The sequence below is a fragment of the Jaculus jaculus genome, chromosome 3 (assembly GCF_020740685.1).
Source record: "Jaculus jaculus isolate mJacJac1 chromosome 3, mJacJac1.mat.Y.cur, whole genome shotgun sequence".
Classification (NCBI taxonomy): domain Eukaryota; kingdom Metazoa; phylum Chordata; class Mammalia; order Rodentia; family Dipodidae; genus Jaculus; species Jaculus jaculus.
In genome coordinates, this window is record NC_059104.1 from 99,246,958 (window position 1) to 99,254,016 (window position 7,059).

Consider the following 7,059-nt stretch of genomic DNA (forward strand, 5'->3'; position numbering starts at 1 on the left):
TACTTTCATGTAGGAACTCGGACATGCTTACCACATGGTAGCCAGGTTCTGTCTCTCCTCCAAAGTCTAGGGCAACTGTCCTCTCCTCCTTGTGGCCTCTGCCAAGATCTTGGTCTTCCTTGACAATTCAGTACATCAAGGAACACTTCCTAAAATACTGGGCATTGCCATTGGGTACTGTAGGGTTCATATCTGCCTGTCTGACCACTAAGTGGTCCCCCACCCCGGCAGGTGCTTTAGTCCAGGGGCCAGTCCTTTACAGCTCCTGGCTGTTCCAAGTGCCTCAGTTTCTCCATGAGTGAAATGCTGCCCTGCCTATAAGCACAGGGGGATAAGCCTCCTGCTATAGAAATGATGTTTCATGAGCCTCAATGAGTTGGGGGCTGAGGGAGGGAGAGGCTGGAAGGGAGAGGTACACCCCTCAACCTCATCCTGTAGGGGCTACGTGGAGCACAGTAAGCCCCTGCAAGCACTAAGCAGGTACCTGTGTGAGCTAAGCTGGGTGAGCAGCTGTCTGGCAGAGCTCATTACTGGGGCTAATGTGGGCAGAGTGACATGGAATATCTGTTCTCTCTTCACTGTTACACTTGTCGCTCGCTTGCTCGTTTTCTCTCGTAGGTGAGCTAAAGGGGTTTGATTGCTGAGTGTGGATCTCTCCTTAACAACCAAGCAAATGAGACAATCCAGCTGCTCTGAGCAGCTTGGTTGAAGCAGCTTTCCTGCAAGCTGTAGGCTTGGGCTTGGTGGACAGCTCCAGTGGACCTCCCCGCTTTTCCCCAACCAGACTGCTTGGCAGTGAGGACACTACCTTTATCCCAGAGAACAGGAGCAATGAATGACACAAGCAATCTTTAATTCTAGTTTTTTGGTGTTTCTTTTCCTTTTTCCTTTTCTTTTTCTTTTTCTTTTCGGCAATGCTGGAGATTGAGCCCAGGGCCTCACCTATGCCAGGCAAACACTCCATCAACTGAGCTATATCCCCAGCCCTGACACTCAGGCATTCTTGTTGCTGAGACAAAACAGACATGGAGAATGGTCCAGCCCTCTAGAAAGGCAGATGGCAGAAGATCCCCTGCCACCTCAAGAGTTGTTTACATCTGCCTGAAGGGCTTCCTAGCTCAAGGGCTAGGAGTCTAGTTCATGTAAGACTCCGAGATTTTCAGAAAACTTAGGAGTTAGATATTGACTAACTCAGGACTCATGAGCTAGTGAGGCATTGGGCATGGGGACCTAGGATTCAGATAAAGTCTCAGAATGGGGTCCAGAAATCTGTATGTTAGCCAAGTCACAGGAGATTAGGAAGCAACCCAAATGAGGGACTGCTGACCCGGCCAGGTGTGGAAACTGAGGCCTTATAGACTTATGTGATGTGTGTCATGAAGACAGGCAGAGCAGTTCTGGGCGGGTGGCTAAGCTTTGCATCCGTGTGCTGAGCCCATGGATGGTAGCCAGGAGTGGAGTATATGGGGGATGGAGGGGGTGGACACGTGGTCCAGAGGGCTCACCAGCAGAAGGCTGGCCTCAGGAACTGGTTGGAGGATGTATGATATTTGGCTGGGCATATAGGACACAGCTGGATGTAGGAGGCCCAAGGTAGAATCAACCGGCAAAAGATGGAGTGTTGCAGATCCACCTGGGCTGATTTTGCAGGACCAGAAATCGAGAGAGACTCCTAACAGAGGAGGGACTGTGCCTAATACCAGAGAGAGAAAGCGCTGGGGTTTTCAATAGAAGCCAGGGAGGAAGAGAGTGGTTAAATACCCAAAGGCCTGCCTCCTCCAAATCCCAAGGGGAATAGCAGTGGGGGAATGAAGACATGCAGAGGAGTATTGCCTGCTGCCAACCCTGACTCCCCTACATGCTCTTTGATATATATATATATATATAATTCTGCTTTTATTATACTTTTATTTATTTATTTGCACACATGAGAGGTAGATAGATAGATAGACAGATAGAGAATGGGTGCACCAGGATCTCTAGTGAACTCCAGATGCCTTCGCCACCTTGTACATCTGACTTATGTGGGTGCTGGGGAATTGAATCTTGGTCCTTTGGCTTTGCAGGTAAGTGCCTTAACCACTAAGCCATCTCTCCGGACCATAATTCAGCATTATTTTTGAGCATCTTACCCTGTGTCCAACCCCACTGTCTGGCATTGGGACACTGCTGATGCTACCATTGTAACTAGTGAAGTAGGCAAACACAGGGGACAGTTTAGCCTCTGGGACACTGGGCTGGGCAGTAAGATACCCTTCTGCACAATTGCGCCTGTTGGCAACCCGAGATTCCCACCTGCACCAAGTTGCATGCACACCCCATTTTAAATAATAAACTGTTTTTTCCCCTCCCCGTAGAGAGTTTTTAAAACTTTAAAAAATATTTTATTTATTTATTCAACAGATAAAGAGGCAGGTAGGGAGAGAGAGAGAGAGAAAGAGAGAGAGAGAATGAGAGAGAGAGAATGGGTGCACTAGGGCCTCTAGCCACTGCAAAAGAACTCCAGATGCATGTGCTACCTTGTGCGTCTGGCTTTACATGGTTACTTGGCAATCAAACCCAGATCCTTAGGCTTTGCAAGCAAGTACCTTAACTGTTAAGCTATCTCTCCAGCCCCCCTCCCTTAGGGACTTTTATTTGCAGTCTATTCCTATCCAAATATTCTCTTAGATTGATCTGGGATAGGAATGGCAGGGAGTTACCCAGACTAGCCTTGTTTTGGGTGCATGTGCAGTAAGGAAAACTGTTTCCTCTACGTGAACTTTTAGAGGAGAAACTCCTATTCATCACTTTGTGCTCACATATCATATAGCTGGGTGTGCAGATGATTATGATTGGATGCATCAAGGGAAGGCGCTTGCAGTAGACAACACGTGGTGTAACCAAAACCTGTCAGTCAAACCAAGAGCACCACCCAAACTATGACCCTAGAAACTGTCCCATCCTTCCCTAAGAGAAAAAATAAAGAGAAGTCCTCAGACCACTTCCTGGAGTCTTTGAGTATTCTCCACTTGAGTGGCTATTGGCCCTTTGTCAGTATATTCAAACCTATACTATTATTTTGCTGTGAATAAAGTTTCTTGCTGATTCATGGCTTGCTTGTGCCCTTCTCCAAATCTTTAATAGGCCAAGGACCTGGAAAACCCAGCATGTGAGAAACCACAGTAACAACAGAATAGGACATATTGCTTCTGTAAAGTGATGTCTTCAGATTCTTGCTGGCTTTTTTGAATATACATGCCTTTGATATTGTGGGCAGTGTCATGAGTGTTTGGAAAGCAAACACAAAAACTTAAGTTTCTTGGTTTGCATGATTTTGTGGAGTTTTGACGTTGAATGACTAGTAGAGCATTTTCACAGCTCACCTCAGGCTACATCCAGGATTTGTTATGTCATTGCTGGCTTGATGATGTGGAGGCCTACCTCCCAGGGGGTGCACTGCATTTCCACTGGCTTTCAGCATGACTGATCGAAAGGCCACTGGGGCTCCACTCCTGCAGCCACAGGAACTGAATTCTCATAACGACTCGAATAATGGTGGAAGCCAATTTTCTCTAGTGCTTCCAAATAAGGGCTCAGCCTAGCCAGCACTAACTGTGGCCGCCTGAGACCTAAAAAGCAGAGTTCATTTAAATCTCTCTCAGCATCTCAGCTACAGTTCTTGAGGTAATATCACATGCAGGTGTTGTTTAAGCCACTAGATATGTGGTGTATGTTATGTGGTGGGCAACAGTAGAAGCTGAATGCATGATATCTGACATCCAGTCACCTGGCCTGGAATCTGTCTTTGATTGTTAATCTTGATTGTCAACTTGATGGGATTTAGGAATCACCATAGGAACTAATCTCTGGACATGTCTGTAAGGAAGTTTCTATATTAGGTTAATTGACATGGGAAGATCCACCCTAACTGTGGACAGTATCTCATAGGCTGAGATCCCAGGCTGAGTAAAAGGGAGAACTCTGGCAGAGCATCAGCATTTATATCTCTCTGTTGCTCTCTCTTTCCTGACTGTGGACTGAATGTGCTCAGCTGCCTCTGGCATTGACTGCAACATGCTTACATATACCCTTGAACTGTGAGCCCAAACAAACCCTTCTTTCCTTAAGTTGCTTCCTACCCAACACATGAGAGGATATATGAGAAAAATTACAGTACACCATCCTTCCTGCTTTCTGCCTCATTTGGTGGATAAAATTTGCTTTCTTATTGGTGGGAGTAGGTGAACTCAGCACCCATCTCTTCTTTACATCTTTCAGGTCCACAGAGACTCCCTACACTCTCAATGACCTCCTACCTGTGACTGGGGGGTCAGTTGCCCCCAGCTCTTACCTTACTGCAAAAGCAGTGATAACGTGTGTTTTGAATTTCAGAAATAACCTATCTAGGCATTCTAGGCAATGAGCTAAGAGCTGCCTCTGCATCATTTTGCTTAATCCTGACCCTTGAGATAAATATTATTATGCCTCTTGTTTTATAAATGGAGAAACTGAGGTATAGATTTAATAAAGCTGGTATAGTTTCTGACAAGGTGTTGAACCCAGAATCTGAATGAGCACCTGGCTCCTGAGCCTGTGGTTTTAACAGTCATATAATCTTTCCCTCCTTCTGTACCATGCTCCCCATATTTTAAAAGATTTTTGTCTACCAAACAAACTACATTTATCAAGGAATAATTTGTTTTCCCATTTTTTTTTATTAATCAAAGCCATGTATGACTGCCAATCAGGGGTTCAGATCAGCACAAGATTAGTGGTGTTATCACACTGAGTTGATATATTTCCAGCCCAAAGCAGAGAAATGATGTCTCAGTTAGTAGTCTGTGCAGCCTTATCTTTGGTAAATGTGTCACTTCTGCTAGGAATACAGAAATGTTAAAATTGCTTATGAGCCCCATCACTCCCTGGAGACACCTGTAGGGGTCTTAAGGCTGAAAATTGGGACCACTGACTTCAATCTTCCCGACCCTTGTTATCTGCTCTGCTCAGGCGTTCATGTCTGTGACCTGTCCAAGTGCCTTTCTGACACAGAAAGGGACCACTGCATGACAGACATGGCCCCAGCCACCACAACTGGTTGGGACAGAATGGGCAGCATATCACCTTCTCCATGCACACATGTGTACAGATGCATACACACACACCACACATACACATGACACGCACAACCTACAAACACACACAAGTGCATATCCATGAGCATCATCCTCTTGCCTAACGGAGTGTAGGTCAGTTTTCATCTAAAACATAACCATATAGCTCAGTGGGTAAAGTGCTTGCCATCAAAGCACGAGGACCTGAGTTGGGATCTCCAGGACCCATCTAAAAACCCCGCCTAGCTGCACACACCTATAATCTGCTGGCTGCTAATCTAGTTGAATGGGTGAGCACCAGATTCAGTGAGGAGACCCTGACTCAAAAAGTAAGGTGGGGACTGGAGAGATGGCTTAGCAGTGAAGTTGCTTGCCTACGAAGCCTAAGGACCCAGTTTCAAGCCCCCAGAACCCATGTAAGCCAGATACACAAGATGATGCATGTGTCTAGAGTTCATTTGCAGTGGCTAGAGGCCCTGGCGTGCCCCATTCTCTCTCTTTGCTGATTTCTCTCTCTCTCAAATAAATAAATAAAGATTTTTTTTTTAAGTAAGGTGAAAGTGTTTGAGAAAAATGTGGATCTCTGGCCTCCACATACATGTGCACACACACCAACATCTATATGCATATGAACATGCACATATATCCCCACAAAAAACATGAAAAACCTCACAACTGTCTAATCTTACATTGGCTTTGATGCAGAAAGGAATAAACTTATGCAAATGAGAAGAGTTGTTCTGTAAATCTGGACATATATAATCTGAATTCTGTGTCTTGTGCATTGAACCTAGTGAATGAATCTGTAAGCATTGTCCACTCATTTGAAATAAGCTCTACATTCCACCTCCAGCATTGCATAAACCAGGAAGCCAGGGTGGTGGTGCACACCTGTGACTTGTGACTTAGTAGGTATAGGCAGGAGGATCAGAAGTCCAGGATCCATACGCACAGTAAGCTTGAAGCCAGCTTGGGCTACCTTGTCTCAAATATATATCCTGTATGTGGCAGACCTTGTGAGGGGTTAGGGATTTTTTTTATATATAAAGAAAGGTGACAGAGGCTGGAAAGATGGCTTAGTGGTTAGGGCATTTGCCTGCAAAGTCAAAGGACCTTGATTCGATTCCCCAGGACATGAGTAAGCCAGATGCACAAGGTGGCGCATGCATCTGGAGTTTTTTTTGCAGTGGCTGGAGGCCCTGGTGAGCCCATTCTCTCTCTCTCTCTGTGTGTCTGCCTCTTTCTCTCTCAAATAAATAAATCAATCAATAAAATAAAAGAATGAAAGGTGACAGAATCCAAGTTTTAAAAAATATTTTATTTTTATTTATTTGACAGAGAAAGAGAGAGAGAGAATGAGCAAGCGAGCAAGAGAGAGAGAGAGAGAGAGAGAGAGAGTGATCCAGGGCTTCCAGCCACTGCAAACAAACTCCAGACATATGCACCCCCTTGTGCATTTGACTAATCTGGGTCCTGGGGAATCGAACCTGGGTTCTTCGGCTTTGCAGGCAAATGCCTTAACTTCTAAGCCATCCCCTCCAGCCCATAATCCATAATCCATAATGGAGCACATTGTATGGGAAAGTCAGAATCAATAAATAATTGCAATGAATACCTTCTACAGAAGTGTAGATGTCGGGCATGTGGGCTGGAGTTCCAACAGCCTAGAGGCCTCCTGGGGAAGAAAGACCTAATGGGAGAGTGGAGAGAGTGTGCGGCACAGGGAGCCTCACTACCAGGGGGAGCCAAGCTGGGGGTCACAGCTTTGCTGGAGGAGGAGGGCCTGGGCTGAGTTACTGGAACAACTTCATGTCTAGATGAGGAGCTACCTGAGGAGCAGGGTGAGTGACTGCTCCAGCAGGGCCCAGGGCAACTGGTTAGGCTTGGCATGGAGTACTCAGAAGGACTAGACAAGGGAAAATAACACTGCCAGTCCACGCCCCCATACCTTGTCCATCCTGACTGC